The following is a 21,180-nucleotide window of genomic DNA, read 5'->3' on the forward strand; positions in this document are numbered from 1 at the left end:
AGGAAAGAAATATGTCAAGGCTGTATATCGTCAACATGCTTATTTAATTCATATGCAGAGTACATCTTGCAAAATGCCAGGCTGGAGTCAATATTGCAGGGAGAAATATCAATAACTTCAGATATGTAGATGACACCACCCTGGTGGCAGAAAGTGAAGAGGGACTGAAGAGCTTCTTGATGAAAGTATAAGAGGAGAGTGAAAAAAGTAGGCTTAAAACTCACGTTCAAAAACTGAAGATCATGGTATACAGTCCCACCATTTCAAGGCAAATAGATGGGGAACAATGGAAACAGTGACAGACTTTATTTTCTTGGGCTCCAAAATCATTGCAGATGGTGACTGCAGCCATGAAATTAAAAGACCCTTGCTCCTTGGAAGAAAAGGTATGACCAACCTAGATAGCATTTTAAAAAGCAGAGACATTACTTTGCTGATGAAGGCCCATCTTGTCAAAGCTATGGTTTTTCCAGTAGTCAAGTATGGATATGTGAGTTGGACTACAAAGAAAGCTGAGCACTGAAGAATTGATGATTTTGAACTGTGGTGTTGGATAAGACTCTTGAGAGTCCCTTGGACTGCAAGGAGATCCAACCAGTCAATCCTAAAGGAAATCAGTCCTGGGTGTTCATTGGAAGGACTGACGTTGAAGCTGAAACTTCAATACTTTGGCCACCTGATGGGAAGAACTGACTCATTTGAAAAGACCCTGATGCTGGGAAAGATTGAAGGCAGGAGGACAAGGGGATGAGACGGTTGGATGACATCACCAACTTGATAGACATGAGTTTGAGCAAGCTCCAGGAGTTGGTGATGGACAGGGAAACCTGGCGTGCTATAGTCCATGAGGTCACAAAGAGTCAGATGCGACTATGCTACTGAAAATAACTGAGAGTTGAAAAAGTATTTGGAAGGAGGCAGGTAGGTTATAGGCAAATAGTAGGGCTCTTTGTGTCTGTAGTGGTGTTGGGGGGTGTCCTGGGACTAATCTCCTTCAAGTACTATTTGAAATGTTGTGGGAGAATTTGTGGGAAAACAGAGGAGGAAATGTCTGATTCGTTCCAGGAAATTACAATAGAGAAGGAGAAATTTGAGCTGATTTTTATGTAGGGAGAGGTGTTCTTTAGTTTGGCGAGAGGGTGAGGTTAACTGGGGGCCTGGGATTAGGGAGAATTCCAGCCAGAAGAGCAGAATTGGCAGAGGCAGGAGTGTGTCCAGAGTGTGTGTATAGACAGAGGAGGTGTGTAGGAGTTTTGGCAGACAACGAGGGGGCAGTAAATTGGGGATGTGGAGGGGTAGTGATTAGACCCCATGATCAGGGTTTTGGACTTTTCACTGTAGGTATAGAAAAGCAGTACAAGATCTGAATTTAGGAAAGATCATTCTGGCATCAGTGGGCAAGGTAGATGGGAGGAGCGAGACTTTGTGCTGCCATTAGTACTGGTGACTAATACCCAGCTCCCCCTTCCCCTCCTGAGAGATCTCAGTGCTCTGGGGAATCCACAAGGATGCCTACCTGTGGTCCGTTTCTCTAAAAATTTTACCTTTTCAGACTTGACTGGGCATACAAATCTCATTGGATCACAAATTCTGATTCAGTAGTCCTGAATCAGAATCTGAGTAGTTCTGAATCTGAGTGGGATCCAAGCTTCTGCCACTGCCAGTCCACAGACACACTTTGAGGAGAAAAATTCCAACTTGCTTGCACACGGGAATCACCTGGATTTATAAAAACAAAAACTGATGTCTGGTGCCACCTATGAGATTCTGACTAAATATATGTAAGGTGTGGCATGGCAATGAGCATTTTAAATGTGTCCAAGGTGAAGGTTCAGGTGTCTTCGTTTGGTTGTTTTATTTTTAATATTTTACTAGAGGATACTGGAATCTGGAACCACCAGTCATGCAGGATGGATAGTGAATGGAGATTCAGTGTCCTGGGAGGGAAGGAGTAATTACTTCACCCTGGATTTGTGCTGGCTGCTGGAGGTTGGAGTGGGCAGAAATGGAATGGGACTTCCCTGCTCATTGTGTTCCTGAAACTGTGGCCCTTGGGAGGGTGGGGGAAATCCCAGGGATCCCTAATAATTGCCTGGTAGTGGTGGTTTAACCTGTCAGCTAAATCATTACATAAGAGCAAGTGGGGAAACTATTTTCCTAGCTTCTTGGGTTTTCCTTTTAGCTCTTCTCTCCCTGCCTCCATAGTGAGTGATAGATATTGACTTTAAACTTCTCGCTTAAGAGCAGTACCAGCTGTCTACTCCCATGCTCTTCTGTATTGCAACAAGCTTTGTTATTTCATATATGTTATTTCTTTCCCATGCCTTAACATGGACCCCCAGTACAGTTTTGCACAGAACTAATGAAAGTGATTGATCTCCCTTGAGTTGTTCCTGACTTTATAAGAAATGATTTTAATGTGTTACACATTCATTCTTATTTCTGGAGGGAAGGGAGCTAGTCTTTAATAGTTTAAAAAAACTCCTTCTATTTTTGATAGAGTTAGAAATTTTTCTTCTTTTCTAGAAAACTGGAATATTACTGATGTTCATCAAAATTTCTTTTTATCTTTTGAGATGCTGGCACACTTTTCTCTTTATGTTTATTAAGGTGGAGAATTACATTAAAGGATTATCTAATGTTAAACTATCCTTGCATTCCTGGAAAAAATCCATTTTGTTTGTTATCTTTTATTTACCAGTTTTGCAAAAAATAGCATTTGTAAATAGCAATGAATGAGATTGTCCTGTGGTTCTTCTCATTCATACTCTGTACATTTGGACATCAAGGTTTTGCTAACCTCATTAAATCACTTTATCTTTACCTACTCCTTGAAAGAATTTATATAAGACGGTAAATATTTCTTACTTGAATGTTTGATAAGCTTGATGGTTAAGCTATTGGAGCCTGGGTTTTTTGTTTTACTTTTGTTTATGGCAGATTTTTAAAAATTTTAATTGGAGTATAGTTGCTTTACAATATTGTGTTGGCTTCTGCCATACAACAAAGTGAATCACTCATATGTATACATGTGTCTGGGCTTCCCAGGTACTCAGCTGGAAAAGAATCCACCTGTAATGAAGGAGACCCTGGTTCAATTCCTGGGTTGGGAAGATCCCCTGGAGAAGGGCTAGGCTATCCACTCCAGCATTCTTGGGCTTCCCTGGTGCTCAGGCAGTAAAGAATCTGCCTGCAATGCGGGAGATCTGGGTTCAATCCCTGGGTTGGGAAGATCCTCTGGAGGAGGACAGTTCAATCCACCCCAGTATTCTCGCCTAGAGAATCCCCATGGACAGAGAACCCTGGTGGGCTCCAGCCCATGGGTTCCAAAGAGTCGGATACAACTGAGCGACCAAGCACAACACATGCATGTATCCCCTGCTTCTTGAGCCTCCCCATCCCAACCTGATCCTGTCCCACTAGGTTGTCAATAGCAACAGATTGAGTTCCATAATGACCTAAATTCTATAATGTTGTGGTTGTTCACTGGTTTTAGCAGTGTAAATTCTCCAACTTTGATGAACATCAAGCTAACAATAGTGTCAACTTTAAAAGAATGCACAGCATGAGAGTTTCGAGTTAAGTTTTATTTGGGGCAAAATGAGGACTGCAGCTCAGGAGACAGCACCTCTGATAGTTCTGAGAAATTGCTCCAAAGAGGTAGAGGGGAAAGTCAGTATAACATATGTGATTTTAGTGAAGGGGGAAATACATGCAGTCAAGCACATATTTTTCCAAAAGGCTTTTATGAATCTCATGAAGCTTTTGCTAGTCACAAGGAATAGTCATCACCTTGAAAGATCATGGCATCCGGTCCCATCACTTCATGGCAGATAGATGGGCAAACAGTGGAAACAGTGCCTGACTTTATTTTTTGGGGCTCCAAAATCACTGCGGATGGTGACTGCAGCCATGAAATTAAAAGACGCTTGCTCCTTGGAAGGAAAGTTATGACCAACCTAGACAGCATATTAAAAAGCAGAGACATTACTTTGCCAACAAAGGTCCGTCTAGTCAAGGCTATGGTTTTTCCAGTAGTCATGTATGGATGTGAGAGTTGGACTATAAAGAAAGTTGAGCACCAAAGAATTGATGCTTTTGAACTGTGGTGTTGGAGAAGGCTCTTGAGAGTCCCTTGGACTGCGAGGAGATCCAACTAGTCCATCATAAAGGAGATTAGTCCTGGGTGTTCATTGGAGGGACTGATGTTGAAGCTGAAACTCCAATACTTTGGCCACCTGATGTGGAGAGCTGACTCATTGGAAATGACCTTGATGCCAGGAAAGATTGAGGGCAGGAGGAGAAGGGATTGACAGAGGATTAGGTGGTGGGATGGCATCACTGACACAATGGACATGGGTTTGAGGGTACTCTGGGTGTTGGTGATGGACAGGGAGGCCTGGTGTGCTGCGGTTCATGGGGTCGCAAAGAGTCCGACACGACTGAGTGACTGAACTGAACTGAACTGAAGGATTTTAGTGCTTTTCTAGATATGAGGCTCAAGAACTGGGCTCATAAAATTGGCTCCTGAAAATATTTAACTATCTGAAGACTTGTTTTGCCAGGTGGCCCTGCCTCCCACCAAGCACAGAGTGCCTCATTTCTGCTTTCTACACTGAGTTCCTTTCAGAGGTTGTTGGAAGTCAGTAGCTACATCTGCTCATGATTTAATCCTTTTATTTTTAATATTTTGTTTGTTTGTTTTGTTTTTTCCATTTATTTTTATTAATTGGAGGCTAATTACTTTATAATATTGTAGTGGTTTTTGCCATACATTGACATGAATCAGCCATGGATTTACATGTATTCCCCATCCTGATCCCCCCTCCCACCTCCCTCTCCACCCGATCCCTCTGGGTCTTCCCAGTGCACCAGCCCCGAGCACTTGTCTCATGCATCCAACCTGGGCTGGTGATCTGTTTCACCCTTGATAATATACATGTTTTGATGCTGTTCTCTCGAAACATCCCACCCTCGCCTTCTCCCCACAGAGTCCGAAAGTCTGTTCTGTACATCTGTGTCTCTTTTTCTGTTTTGCATATAGGGTTATTGTTACCATCTTTCTAAATTCCATATATATGCGTTAGTATACTGTATTGGTGTTTATCCTTCTGGCTTACTTCACTCTGTATAATGGGCTCCAGTTTCATCCATCTCATTAGAACTGATTCAAATGAATTCTTTTTAATGGCTGAGTAATATTCCATGGTGTATATGTACCACAGCTTCCTTATCCATTCGTCTGCTGATGGACATCTAGGTTGATTTAATCCTTTTAGAGGTAGATGGCAGGTGCCAATGTTAAGTGCCAATTTGTAATTGACAACAGCTAACAATCACCTCACAAAACTCCTTAATACTTAATAACTGGCTTCTTAATTTCAAAGTGAGGTGACTCCAGGCCACTCATATAGGGTTACATCTTCTGGGAGTTTTCACTGGAATTGCATTATTTTTCTTCTATAAATTTGTCCATTTAATCTATAGTAAAATTTATTGACATAAAAGTGTTCATAATATTCTCTTGGTGTCTTTTAAATCTCTACATCACATTTAACTCTGTCTTTTTTTTCATTCTTATTATTATGTTGGGAGGGTTTTTTTCTTGACCAATCATGTTAATAGTTTGTCAGCTTTTGTCTTTAGTATATACTTTTTGTATTGGATTGTTTTGTACTGGATTATTTCTACTTTATTTTTTCTTTCATCTACTTTTAAAAAATCTTTTTTGCAAAATTATTTAATTATTAAATTAAATTGTTTATTCCTTTTTCACTTATTGGCTGTGCTGGGGCTTCAATACTGTGTGGGATTTTCTCTAGTTGTCATGAGTAGGAGCTTCTCTCTAGTTGCAGTGCATGGGCTCCTCATTTTGGTGGCTTCTCTTGTAGCTGAGAAAAGACTCTAGGGCATGTGGGCTTCAATAGTTGCAGTGTGAGAGCTCAGTAGTTGCAACTTCCAGGCTCTAGAGCACAGGCTCTATACTTGTGGCACATGGGCTTAGTTTCCCCACGGCATGTGGGATCTACCCAGCCCAGGGATTGAACCTGTGTCTTCTGCATTGGCAGGAGGATTCTTCACCATTGAGTCACCAGGGAAGCCTTCACCTCTCATCTACTTTCTTTGAATTTATTGGGTTACTTGGGTTTTATTGGATGCTCTATTAGCCAGAGTACTGGGAGGAAATAGAAGGCATACTCAAAGAAAGGATTAACTGAAGAGATTTCAATGAAGAGAATACACAGATATGACATGGTTAAGGAAACCAACAAGAGATGAAGCAGTCGAAGTTCATGGCAGTAGGAATCCAGTATTATTCCTCAGCCTGAAATTATGAGGGGAAGGGGCTGTGTTTTCAGACTCGCTGATGAAACCTGTAGCCTTGGGAGAGGTGCTGTCCAAGGAGAGCTATGGCCTTAGGCAGAGCAATGTAGCCTCTGCCAAAACTAGTAAGAAGGGAGCAGAGAATAAGTAACCTGTCACTCTCTGCATAAACTCAACTAGAAGTCAGCTGAAACATAGCTGGGATGATGTAGTCCTCAGGGACAAGGCCCTTGGAGGCACAGAATAAGAAAAAGTCAACCAATGGATCTAGAAGGCATACAGAAAGTAATCAGCAGAGATTTAATTCATTTAAGTCCCTCTGCACCCTCACCAATTTGTTTATTTAAGGGCATATAGTTTCCTCTAAGTCCTGTTTGAGCTGCCTCTCATAAATCATAAAATAAGGTATACAGTGGATCTTTATTAGTTATCTATTTTATATATAGTAGTGTGAATATGTCAATTCCCACTTCCCGCTTTATGTCTCTCTGCTTACCTCCTGTTAGTCATAAGTTTGTTTTCTATACTTGTAACTCTTTCTGTTTTGTAAATAAGGTCATTTGTACCCTTTTAAAAAATCCCACATATAAGCGATATCATATTTATCTTTCTGTCTGACTTACTTCATTAAGTATGACAATTTCTAAGTCCATCCATATTGCTGCAAGTGACATTATTTCATTTTTATGGCTGAGTAATATTCCATTGTATATACACACCATTCCTCTGTTGATGGATATTTAGTTGCTTCCATATCCTGGCTATTGCAAATAGTGCTGCAATGAACATCGGTGGGCATGTATCTTTTTGAATTATGGTTTTCTCCAGAAATATGCCCAGGAGTGGGATTGCTGGATCATATGGTTGCTCTAATTAATAATAGGACTATTAATTCTCTCTTCCCATTTACGTTTCATCAACACTTAGACCTGCCACATTTAGGTTTTGTATGAATGGCAATCACCCTGGCTGTGGTTAATATTTTTGGCTGCTACCACAGAGGAGAAGGTAGTTTTGTTCATTGGTATAAGTCTGTTTACAAAAAGTTTTACAAGAAATTTGTAATGAAACCCTCCTTTATTCTACTACTCTTAGAAACTCTGTGAGTTCAACATACAAGATCTTTTCTGGGTCTCTAAGAGCTCAGTGATGACGTGAACAGTAGTCCAGGTTTTTCTTGGTTAGATCCCAATTTTAAGAGAATCAATAGTATAAAATTTCATCCTTGAGTGGGAAATTGATTTTAAAATGACAGATGGGAGAATAAAATTTGATCGATGCTAATTTCTGTATGACTCTCACAGGTTTTTGTGAGAATTGAGAGTGGACTTATTTTAAAGCAACTGGCCCTTCCTACATTCCTCCCACTTAAGAGTAAAGAGGCAAATTGCTTGGGGAAACCCCAAGTCAAGCAGCCACAGTCTTCCTGGAGATGAAAGATCAACATTTTGGTGAGTGTAATTAGGGATCAAGTGAATCACTGCATAGTGACATCAACTCATTACCACCTGTGACAGACCAGAAATAGTCACTCTCTTTAAGCAATACTTGGACAAGACTGCTTGATCCATGTATCCCAATAAAAAGGGGGGGGGGGGGAAATGGGAATTTCCTGGCTTTCACCTAGGGAGCTAAGTTTTCCTTTTTAAGGTCCAAAATTACAGTTCGAACAACTATAACCCTCCAAGAAGAAGAGAGCTGGTCTAAAGGATCCTGGGAAATCCAGGATCCAAGCATCAAGCTGAGAAATTTAGAGGTGAATTCACTCTGGAATGAATTTGATCCAGGAAACAGATGTGAACTTGTACAATAAGACCCAAAGGATTCTCTTAGGAAATATTCCTTAGAATCTCTAGAACCTCTAACATTCTCTAGAGTCCCCCTGCATTTGTATTTCTAGGGCTTCCCTGGTGGTTCAGCAGTAAAGAATCTGCCTGACAGTGCAGCATTGTGGGTTCACTCCCTGAGTTAGGAAGATCCCCTGGAGAAGGAAATGGCAACCCATTTCATTATTCTTGCCTGAAAAATCCCATGGACAGATGAGCCTGCTAGGATACAGTCCACGGAATCTCAAAGAGCTGGACATGACTTAGCAACTAAACAATACTCAGGGTCCTTCAGCTTAGAAATGAAGGGCTAAGAGTAGTAACAGCTGCCATAGATTGACTATGCGTCAAGCACCCTGACAAGTGCTTTGTTTACATGCACTGTGACTTTTAAACTTAATCTTATGATGTCGGTTTTGTGAGTATCTGTATTTTGTAGATGTCGAAAATGAGGATCGGAAGAGTAAAGCCACCTGCCCAAAGTCACATATAACTAGGATTTGCACTAATTTCTGACACCTGGACCCTTGCTCTGAATCATCATGCCTAACTTCATGTGGGTGCACAGCATTTTGTGAACAGTAATGGCATTTTCATGTTCAACTTCCCCATCTCTGCTATGATTATGTGAGGCAGGGCCAACTGATATAAGCTACAGTTACTCCCCTGTTGCAGAGGAAGAAACTGAGGCACAAAGAGTTTGAGTGATTCACTCAAAGTTCTATAGCAGCAAGTGATGGAATCAAGGCTGAGATCTTGATAGTCTCCAGGCCAGTTTCTCCCCACTGCCATGCTGCTCTTGGAAATATGCTGTTTTCTGACCCCTGAAGGCATGGGCAGAGTTTGAGATGAGTGTGAAGTTGAGTCAGAACCCAAATAATTGCTAAGAGTACGTTTTAAAGCCCTTAGAATAGAAAGTTGTTATTTTTGTTGTTTTAAAACATCTGATACTTCCCATAAGCAAAATGTATAGTTTTAGTTTGGAATACAATTATCTCACTGACCTGCTTTTTAATGCTCATCATTTGATAGCAAACAAACCTGATGCAAGATAAGTCTAACAAAACTGAAAGTTGCCTGAACAGAATCAGTTTTCGCTTTATGGTCACTTGTGAAGCCAGAGAGTAGATACAAATATAGAGGCAAGAGAAATAGCAGAGGGGGAGCAGGAAGAGTGTGCAGTGAGGAAGAGAAAGCAAAGAGCTAAAAACCCTTTGAAAAGGAGCAATAGAGCATTTAAGAAACTCTTTGTAAATTAAACTTTAGAGGTTTAAAAGACAAAACCAAAAAAATAAAAATCCTGATAGACTGCAGCCTGGTCAAGGTGCTCATCTCACCTTTTCCTTTTATTGATATATACTGTAATATTTATATGTGAAATGATTATGTCTGAGATTTCATTCTGAATCATCCAGAGGGTGGGGCAGATGAATGGGGTAGGTAAACAAGGTTGGCCACTTGTTGATCATTGTTGACATTGGGTGATGGATACCTAAGGATTCATTATGATATCTCTATTTCTGTGTGTGTTTAAAAGTTTCCATGGTAAGAAGTTTTAAAATTTTGAGATTCTCTGATGGCTCAGAAGGCAAAGAATCTGCCTTCAATGAGGGAGACTTGGGTTTAAATTTTAGGAAATTCTATTTCATCATAACCAGCTAGTGCCATCTATGGGTGATCTATGGGAACTGTCCCTTAGGGGAGGAAAACCAGAAAGGCTAAACCAGGCTGCAGAGTGACTAAGAAATGAAATGCTTGTGTACTAAGCTACTCCAGAGGATTAAGCAGTCGGCAGTTGATGGGTCTGCTCCTAATTTTGTAGTCAGAGGGTTGGAAATAGTATGAATATAAACTTTTCCTGTCTAAGTCACAGGCACAGAGCTTAACATGAGATCTGGTTTGCTTTTAGTACTCACTAATTGCTCACGAATAAATAAATAAATGAGTGATTCCCTCAGACAATAAAGCAGATTTTGCAGGAATGGGTCATATTGCAAAATTCATGGTATGAGCGTTCAAAGTGTTGATTCAGACACTGAAGCTAACTAAACGTTATGATTTCTTCATCTTTATAAACAAATGGCGTACTTGTACTTCTTCTTTTCTTTCCTCCCTTGCTCCCTTCCTTCCTTCCTTTCTCTTTCTGGGTAGATTTTAGCAACTCAACAGTTTGGAGGGTCACACAAATTCTACTATAAATAACTTTTAATGTTAGAAAATAACTTTTCTGAAATCATGTCTGCACTACTCTTTCTTAATTTTTTCTTCAGTTCAGTTCAGTTCAGTCGCTCAGTCGTGTCTGACTCTTTGCAATCCCATGGACTGCAGCACGCCAGGCCGCCCTGTCCATCATCAACTCCCGGAGCTTGCTCAAACTCATGTCCATCGAGCCGGTGATGCCATCCAACCATCTCATCCTCTGTCATCCCTTCTCCTCCCGCCTTCAATCTTTCCCAGCATCAGGGTTTTTTCCAATAAGTCATATCTTCACATCAGGTGGCCAAAGTATTGGAGTTTCATGCGGGGAGCCGGCCTGACTGCTCAGGCCCCTTCTCGGCCCTGAGAGAGATCAAAAGGTCCCTCTCTGTCCCGCCACCCCTGATTTGTTAAAGTGCAAATTGGCCTTTCTCACCTCCCTCAAGGAAATCGCTGCAGCCACCATTTGCCCATTTTCCTGACTCTGATAAGATTATCGGGCTCCTGTGAATGGCTTATGTCTAGGTAGTCTTTACCTGATTATAAGACGCTGGTGCCATGCTCTGCTGGAGTTAAGATAAAACTCCTAAAACTAGTATCTGCAGTTCTGCACGTATGCAAGTCTTTGATCTAAAATTTGGTGAATCCTGTTAGTATATATATGTATGTTACCCCTCAATAAAGTCGTCGGAATCAGTCACAAGCTGACTCCGTCCCTCTCAACCCCATCTTTCCTAGTCTTTTATTTCTCAGGTGCTCTGGTGATTGCGTCCTCGACCTGTTCATCTAGCCGGCAGGCCCGGCAAGTGGCGCCAGAACGAGGGACGTGGGCGGACCCCAGAGCACAGCCACCCAAAAATATTGAAAGTGATCCCGGGAGAAAGCCTCACCTATTCAGGTATCGTTGGAAAACTGTGGGTGGAGAGGGTATAGTTGAGAGTAAAAATTATGGGGCAAAGTAATAGTAGACAGTTCTTTGTTTCTATGTTAAAAACTATGCTAAAAGCTAGAGGAATTTCTGTGTCTAAACAGAAATTAGAAAGATTTCTTGTCTTTGTGGAGGAAACTTGTCCTTGGTTCCCAGAGGAAGGAACTATTAGCCTTGAAACTTGGGTAAAGGTGGGAGAACAAATTCAAACAGTTTATACCCTCTGTGGACCAGACAAAGTTCCTCTTGATGCTTATTCTCTATGGACTCTAATAAGAGATTGTTTAAACCCAGAACACGAGAGTAGGAAATTTGAAACAGCCTTGAAATTTATAACACCCAAATGTTCAGGTGCCCCCCAACGGGTAGCGGAGCACATATATGACTCCCCAATTGTTTCAGGTTCCAGAAAAAATGATAATGAGACTACTGCTCTAGAACAAGACTCAGATTCAGAACTTTCTCCTGATGAGGAAGACGATTTAAAAGAGCAGGCTTTTGAGCATGACAGAGAAGGATGGGATGCCTTTATAGTAACTCAACAAAAGAATAAAGACCAAGGCTCCCCTTTTTCTGAACTTAGAGAGATGCTAACATCCATATCTCAGAGAATGGAACAACTAGACTTATCGCCCATAAATACAACTAAGCCGTTGCATTCTAAAACGCCATCTGTTATAGCCGGTTTAGATCCTGACCCGCTGCCGCCGCCCGTCCCGCTCCCTCCCCCTCCTCTCGCAGAAGCGCCTTTGATTCCAACAGCGCCAGTATATGTTCCATCTAGCCTAAAAAGGCCAGTACTTTCACCACTACAAATGGCTGTGAAAACAGCCCGAGAACAGGGTGAAAATCCTGAGGGATATTCTATGATTTTCCCTGTTTTTCAAGATGCTAATCATCAGAGGTATCATGAGCCTCTGCCTTTTAAACAACTGAAAGAACTGAAACAAGGTTGCGCTCAATACAGGCCTACTGCGCCGTTTACTCTAGCCATAATTGAAAGTCTTTCATCTCAGTACTTGCCTCCTAATGATTGGAAGGCAGTTGCGCGAGCCTGTCTCTCAGGAGGTGATTATCTCTTGTGGCGCTCAGAATACAGTGAGGTCTGTAACATCATTGAAGACCGTAACCGCCGTAATGGGCTGCAGGTTACTTTTGACATGCTAATGGAGGAAAAGACAATTTAGAGACCTTAATCAACAACTGACCCTTCCTCCCCCAGAATACTAAACAATGAGGGGCGAGCTGCTCTGGCATTGGTTGAAAAGGCCCTCTCTCAACATTTTGCTACCTACTGTGATTTTTCTCAACCGTGGGGACTATATGTGTTTCCCTCTAAACATACCCCGACGGCAGTGTTATATCAAAATGCTCCCTTACAGTGGATCCATGTACCTGTATCGCCTTCAAAAGTTCTTACTCCTTTTTTTGATTTCATTAGCCTCCTCATTGCCAAAGGAAGGCGTCTTTCCAGAGAAATGTTGGGAGCCGATCCTGCTTACATTTATGTGCCCTATACCAAAGAACAGAAGGAATGGCTTTTTCAGTTTAATGACTCGTGGGCTTTGGCCTTTTCCTCCTTTACAGGTCAAATTATTAATCATTTACCTTCTGATAAACTTTTGCATTTTGCCAGCCAGCATTCATTTATTTTTCCAAAGAATGTTTCTAATGTTCCTATTCAAGATGCTCTTACGATCTTTACTGATGGATCCTCCAATGGAACTGCTGCCTTTGTGGTTAATGATACCCCTTTCTCCTGGCAGACGAACTATACATGGGCTCAAGAAGTAGAACTTTCAGCCGTCCATAAAGTATGCTCACAATATTCCTCACAGTCTTTTAATTTGTTTACTAATAGCAAATACATTGCTCATGCTTTGCAACATATAGAAACCGTCCCCTTTATTTCTACTGTGAATTCTAACATTCAACATTTGTTACGTTCAATTCAGTCTCTGCTGCAACAGCGCACCTTACCCTGCTTCTTTGGACATTTACATGCCCACACTGGGCTTCCTGGACCTCTATCTATGGGAAATCAGATGGCTGATTCTCACACTAGAGTTTTTCTTTCACAGGTGGAAGCAGCACAGCAGTCACATGCGCTACATCACCAGAATAGTAATACTCTTCGTTTGCAGTTTCAAATCCCTCGAGAGACTGCACGACAAATTGTTAAATCTTGTTCTGTTTGCCCTAAGTTTCTCCCAGTTCCACATCTTGGCGTTAATCCTCGCGGGCTTCTACCGAATCATCTTTGGCAAATGGATGTCACTCATGTCCCTTCCTTTGGTTGTTTAAAGTACGTTCATGTATCTATTGACACCTTTTCAGGATATATTGTGGCATCCTTACAGACTGGTGAAGCCGCAAAACATTCTATCTCACATTGTCTTTATGCTTTTTCCATTTTAGGCACGCCAAAGATTATAAAAACTGATAATGGCCCCGGCTATGTCTCCTCTGCCTTCAAAAATTTTTGTTCCTCTTTTTCTATCACCCTAAAAACAGGCATTCCTTATAATCCACAGGGTCAAGGCATCGTGGAACGTGCTAATCAAACTTTGAAACTACAGCTTCAAAAAATACAGAGGAGGGAGCTCTACCCTCTTCTACCCAGAAATTACCTTAATCACGCTTTATATATTTTAAATTTTTTAATTTTAGATAAAGAAGGACATTCAGCCGCGCAGAGATTTTGGGACCCTCAGATTTCCAGCAGAAAGCCGATGGTCTTGTGGAAAGACCCGCTGGATAATAACTGGCATGGCCCAGATCCAGTGTTAATTTGGGGGAGGGGTCATGTATGTGTTTTTCCACAGGATGCCGAAGCACCGCGCTGGCTGCCAGAAAGGCTGGTACGCCAGACGCCAGACGGAGGAGATTACTGAATCAGCAATTAGGTCGGCTGACTTTACAGCAGAGGAATCTTCTCCCGACAAATCAGCAGATGCATGAGTTTATCCTTCAAGCAAGGAGGATGGCTGCAGAGACGGCCCAACCTCGATAGCGCTGGCTTACATCGCCCTCGCTTTGGCATGCGCGATAATGAATCAAGCCTTCCCTCAGGCTGAAGCCAATGCTTTCGTTTCCCGGGCTCATTCTTATGCTGATTTCTACAATGAAACAGCCTGCTGGGTCTGCACGAGCATGCCTTTATCGGTTACAGAAGGATTACCCTGGTGGGTGCTTCCCTTTCCAAAAAATGAAACTTCGGCTTTATGTGATTTTTTAAAAGAATATCAGAAGAAACATCGAAGCTTAATTACAGTTAATTTTGATATAGATTCTCAATGCTCTGATCCTTTACACGCTTCTTCTTTTTATTTTAATGTAACACAAAGTTATCAGGAAATTGTTAATGCGTACTTATATTACGAAAATAGATCTGTTTCTTCTCCTAATGATTTTAATCGATTTGAGGGTGACTACTACCAAGTTTGGGATGAATATTTCTGGATGACCCCTGAAAAAGGACAGCTACTGACCCCTGCTGACATTTGCTGGGAGCAAAAGACTCATGTACCAACATTTGGAGGCCGAGAATTTCCAGGATATCACATGAAACATATGGGACTATTGCCTACCCACAAATGTAAGACTGTAATGGATGTAACGTTTATTGTCAACAAGTCTGTTATTTAGCCAGAGACAGATTGGGAAAATAGCCCTGGTATAAGATGGGTAGCCCCAAATAACACTCGATGGATTTGTGGATACAACCTTTGGCCCTGGCTCCCTGTAGGATGGGTGGGGAGATATACCCTAGGGTTTGTGTTTGCCCCTGGGAGAATTCATAAGCAAAAAATTAGTCAACCTGTTAATTTACCTTATGTTAAAGCCCGGTGGTCACGCTCTGTTTTTCATTGGTATGATTATTTAGCCTCAATTTTTGTGCCCTCTTTAGGAGCCACTGATATTATGCTCAGGGTAGAGGCTCTGAACAATTTTACAAAACAAGCTTTGACAGATACTACAAGAGCTTTAGAGGCTCTTAATGAAGAACAAAAACAGATGAGAAAAGCCATTCTACAAAATCGTATGGCTCTGGATATTCTAACAGCCTCTCAAGGGGGAACATGTGCCTTAATAAAAATGGAGTGTTGTGTATATATTCCCGATTATTCTTCAAATGTTTCTGATGCTTTAGAAGATATGAAACAACAAGTAGCCGCTATGGATTTTTCTGACTCCAGCATTTGGAGTCAGATATCTGCCTGGTTTCATAGTGGTTGGTGGAAATCTATAATTTTCATCATTATATGCATATTGCTATTGCTGTGTTTTGGCCCTTGCATTTGTCAATGCTTATCTGAGATGATAAATAAAAGATTGTTGATGTTTTCCCGTTTGCAAACGCGGCCATTTCCTTCGAGGGAGATATACTGGCCATTAGTCAAAAGAAAAGGGGGAGATGCGGGGAGCCGGCCTGACTGCTCAGGCCCCTTCTCGGCCCTAAGAGAGATCAAAAGGTCCCTCTCTGTCCCGCCACCCCTGATTTGTTAAAGTGCAAATTGGCCTTTCTCACCTCCCTCAAGGAAATCGCTGCAGCCACCATTTGCCCATTTTCCTGACTCTGATAAGATTATCGGGCTCCTGTGAATGGCTTATGTCTAGGTAGTCTTTACCTGATTGTAAGACGCTGGTGCCATGCTCTGCTGGAGTTAAGATAAAACTCCTAAAACTAGTATCTGCAGTTCTGCACGTATGCAAGTCTTTGATCTAAAATTTGGTGAATCCTGTTAGTATATATATGTATGTTACCCCTCAATAAAGTCGTCGGAATCAGTCACAAGCTGACTCCGTCCCTCTCAACCCCATCTTTCCTAGTCTTTTATTTCTCAGGTGCTCTGGTGATTGCGTCCTCGACCTGTTCATCTAGCCGGCAGGCCCGGCAGTTTCAGCTTCAGTTTGTTGTGATCCAGACATTCAAAGGCTTTGGCGTAGTCAATAAAGCAGAAGTAGATGTTTCTTAGGTAATCTTTCTTAGGTTATTCATAATCTGTAACAGCAGTAGTTATTTTGGAGTTCAGAGGCTCAGGGTCATTGTGTATACTATGTTCCTTTCACTGAATTGACTCACTTCTGCCCAAATATCCTACTTACAGATTAAACATCATTTTTACTGAGAAAAGACATTGGAAGACAAGAATTTAGGTATCCATTTTCCCCTGCCTCTTTGCCTTTTCTTATTTGATCCTCACAAACACAGTGTCATGTTGGTACTTGTATTTATTTGCTAGAGCTCCAGAACAAATATCCCAGACTGGGTGGCTTAAACAACAGGAATCTATTTTCTCATAGCCCTAGAGCCTAGAAGCCCAACATTAGTTGGGCTACAAGCCCAACTATGTTGAGCCTACAAGCCCAACATTAGTTGTCTGCAGAGTTAAGTTTCTTCTGAGACCTCTCTCTTTTGGTTGGAGATGGCTGCCTTCTTGCTGTGTCCTCACATGGCCTTGGGTGCACCTCTGGTGGTGCCTCTTCCTCTTCTTATAAGGATCCCAGTTCTATTGGATTAAGGCCCACTCCACTGACCTCAGTTAACCTTAATTATCACTTTAAAGACCCTGTCTCCAAATATAGTCACCTTGTGAGCAACTGAGGGTTAGGACTTCAACATATAAATTTTTGTGGAGAATACAATTCAGTTTATAACAGTGTTGTTGTTATTATAATTATTACTCCATTTTTGCCAGTGATGAAGTCAAGAATTGGAGAATTTTTATATTCTGTCAAAACTTCATAATACAAAAATAGCATAGTCTAGATTTGAATCTAGATTATTTGTACACTCTTCTCTCTCTCATATTGCCAGTGTCCTATTTACCCCTTTCTTCATGGAAATAAGCACTTTTCCTGTCTCTGACCTCTTCTTGATGAGCTGGTCATCAGCCTCCCAGGTCACTTACTCTCTTTGTCTTTGAGAACAACAAAGATTTTGTTGTTGTTTTATTTTTAGTGTTAAATTAAGGATTCTTAGCTTACAACTTTTAAATTCAATTGTATAAATGAAGTTTTTTACTACTTATTTCTGTAGGGAAACAGGTATGGGCTAACACAAATAGTAGAGTTGGGGCCATAATAAACTCTTGTCCTGATTTTCCTTCTTTGTTGTCCAGGTTACTTTTCTTAGCTGCCACTTCAGGAGCTCTGAGTCTTCCTATTTTCTACTTTCATCCTCCAGATAAGCTTTCCACCAGTCTCCGTCTCCCTTCATTTTCTTGTCCCATCATTCCTTCTTCCTTTGATCTATTCCTCCAGGAAAATGTCTGTAGTTAGTTCCTTACTAGGGCTTCCCTGGTGGCTCAGATGGTAAAGAATCTGCTTGCAATATGGGAGACTCAGGTTCAATCCCTGGGTCAGGAAAATCCCCTGGAAAAGGGAATGGCAACACACTCCAGCATTCTTGTTTTGAGAATCCCATGGACAGAGGAATCTGGCAGGCTCCTCTGGGAGCCTGGGATCACAAAGAGTCAGACACGACTGAGTGACTCACATTTCATTTCATTTCAGTTCCTTACTAAGGTTTGAAGGCTCACTTTGAACTGACCAGCAGTAGTGAATTAAGACTTTTGACTTCTTTGAAAGTCAAGGAAGTCAAAAGTCTGTTGACTTCCAATAGTAGTTTATACCTTAAGGGAACCCCAGATGGGTAGCTCCCATCTCACTTGACATCTTCTTGGTATAAAAAAATTTTCTTACCTTTCAACAGTAATACTAAGAATAAAACTTCCTGTTTAAGATGGGTGACAGAGTATTCCTGTTTACCTGTCTTCCTTTCCCAAATCCCACATGAAAAACTATAAAAACTGAGTATAACAATATTTTATATTTCTTCTTTCACATACATCCATTTAATTTTTATGGCAAATTTGGGAGGCAGGTATTGGGAGGTAGGTATCAGTATTTTCCTTTTTAGTTTTTTTGAAGTATAATTGACTTTCTGTGGCGAGAGAGCAAATTAGCCAAGATGGCACATTCAGGTTCTCTCACCCCATACTTTGTAAGTAATGACTATGCAACAACTAAGCTCATTTATAGCACTGCCCATGTGTGTCACGTGGTACTCACTTGGACATGGGCTACTTTTGCTATATAAACTCCACTCAAAAAAGCAGTGGCGTTACTGCTGCTTCGTGGCTGTGTCTTTTGGGTTCAGCCACGAGAGGAGAGAATACAGCGGATCTGCTGCTATGGCTGCTGCTCCAGCCAGGAGAGAATAACTGCTTCTGTGGTTCCTACAGCTCCTCGCATTTTCTTCCAGCCTCTTAGCCCCTGCCTTGCCCACCATGGGTTCAGTGAACTGTGGGCACAGTGCAAAACAGTGAGACAACTGGCGCTGTGAGCAGGATCAGCAATACAATTGGTGTAGTCAGCAAGATATTCAGAGGGTAGAGGAGCCTGAGGCTCCACCGGATGGAGGAAGCCAGTGGCCACCAGATAGCATGTGGTGCCATGTGGCTGCAATCCTCTTGGCTTGGGCTCTGGTGGAAGACTGGGAGGCAGTGGATTCACCGGATAGCATTGAAAAGGCCTTAGAGGCGTTGTTTCCATTTGCTGAACAAGGCAGCACAGACTGCCGCTGGTACTGTGGGGTGGATTTGTCTGACTGCCCTGAAGCGAATATGGATCGTGCTGTCTGTGAGTCTGCTGGTATGCAGTGTGCAGAGATGCTTGGAAGAACTAGAGCAACAAATATTGGCATTAGAGCAAGAACTAAAGAACCGAGCACTTCTGATGGCAAGGCAGTAAGTGACGGTAATGATGAACCTTATGGGACTGCGGGTCCCCGCCTGGCAGTGAGGCCCACTGTGCAGCGGAAAGGGAAGCATGAGCAGCCGGGGACCCGTGGGGGACATCCTCTAGGGGTCCCCAGTGTGACCATATGAGTTCCCGACGTATCGACCACATATTCAGGCAGTGTTGGTCGACTTGGGTGAGCAGTTTTGGCAAAAGCAAGAGGAAACCTTGGCAGCTTGGCCTTTGCAACTCTGGGACACAGGGGTGGCCCCAGTGCTGGTGGGGGTTTTGCGGGTCCTTAAGAGAAGTCTCTGCTTCTCTTAACAGCATGAGAGATGCCATTTTGAAAGCCTGAAGACCCCGAAGTGGGAAGAGCTGGTAAAGACCCCATCCAGGTGACGAGAATGCAAATGTGGGCTGATTTGCTGGCAGTGGGAGTTGACAGAAATAAAATGGATAGACGGCCCAATACTCTGCTCCTAGAGCTATGGAGGCTATTGAGACTGGGGCAGCAGTTAACCAATTTTGGAAAGCACCTACAGTGAGAGATATGGGCAGTTCAGTTAGAAGATTTCATGGTGCCCAAGGATGTTCCTTTCGATTACGTCCTTTTCCGCTTTGAACAGGACTCAGACCAACGTGCCCTCCTGAAGAGCCCAAGCAGGGACCTGAGGTCCCATATAGAGAACTTGCAATTTTCTGGTCACTAGCTAAGGTACCCATGGATGGAGGAGCCTGGTAGGCTGCAGTCCATGGGGTCTCGAAGAGTTGGACATGACTGAGCGACTTCACTTTCACTTTTCACTTTCACACATTGGAGAAGGAAATGGCAACCCACTCCGGTGTTCTTGCCTAGAGAATCCCAGGGACGGTGGATCCTGGTGGGCTGCCGTCTATGGGGTCGCAGAGAGTTGGACACGACTGAAGCAACTTAGCAGCAGCAGCAGCAGCTAAGGTACAGAAAGAGTAATGGCCTTGGCAGACTGTGGTGCTGAATGTAGGCAAGTCAGGGCAGTTTCCTGGTCCTGGTGCATACAGTGATGGCTATGGCAGCCAAATGATGTAGATTTAGACTATAAAGGCTGTGTCCTATGATGTATGATGTAGATTTATGCTGTGTCCTGTGATGTAGATTTAGTGGAACAGTGTATAAAGACTGTGTCCTGTAATGTGATACTAACCTCTGATTGTCCTGCGGACTTAGAACAGTGTGAAGAAAGCATTTAGAATCATGTAGGTGTGCTGTGAATGCTGCAAAAAAAAAAAAAAAAAAAAAAAAATCCCCTCCTTGAAGGGGTGGGTCTGGTGCCCCTGGGGAGAGTTTGTTGGTCCTTAATAAAAACCCTGAAGGGTGGAGTTGCCCTTGTGGAGGCTTTCCTGCAATTTCCCAAGGACAGAAGGTGGACTGGACTTGGCCATGGAAGATAAAGGCACACCACATGCAGTGGGTGGCTCTTCCAGCCCCGTGAAGGCAAGGACTGCAACATGATACCTGGCATTGGGTTTTGCTATGTATTGGGGATGTAACTGTTGTTGTAGCTACTGCTGATGCAAGATATAAATCCAGGGGTCAGTGTTACTCACCAAGGGAATATCGCAGAAGATGGACTGCACATAGAATGTGAGGCTAGAGACCCTGAAGAGTGGGGAGAAAGTGAATTAGCCAAGATGGCACGATCAGGCTGTCTCGCCCCATGTTTTGTAAATAATGACTGTGTAACAGCTGAGATCATTTACAGCACTGGCATATGTGTGCCACAAGGTACTCACTTGGACATGGCTACTTTCATTATATAAACCACACCCAAAAAAGCGGCAACATTATTGCTGCATCACAGGTGTGTCTGTTGGGTCAGCCATGAGAGGAGAAAATATGGTGTGTCTGCTACTATGGCTGCTTTGCCAGCCAGGAGAGAATAAATGCATCTGCAGGTCCTACAACTCTTTGCATTTTCTTCTAGCTTCTTAGCTTACACCTTGCCTACCATGGGTTCAGTGAACAGTGCGCACAGTGAGACACAGCGAGACAATTGCTGCTGTGAGCAGGATCAGCAGTACGCTTCCTATATTATATTACGTTCAGGTGTACAACATAGTGATTTGATATTTTTATATATTGTGAGATACCATTTGTCACCCTACAAAGTTATTACAAAATTA

The 21,180-nt window shown here is 42.3% G+C and overlaps 1 pseudogene; it reads left to right on the forward strand.

The window, feature by feature from the left end:
• Positions 1-14,325: 14,325 nt before the first annotated feature.
• LOC122445161 lies at positions 14,326-18,552 on the forward strand (annotated as a pseudogene).
• The last annotated feature ends 2,628 nt before the right edge of the window (positions 18,553-21,180 follow it).

The sequence above is a fragment of the Cervus canadensis genome, chromosome 7, assembly GCF_019320065.1.
Source record: "Cervus canadensis isolate Bull #8, Minnesota chromosome 7, ASM1932006v1, whole genome shotgun sequence".
Lineage (NCBI taxonomy): Eukaryota > Metazoa > Chordata > Mammalia > Artiodactyla > Cervidae > Cervus > Cervus canadensis.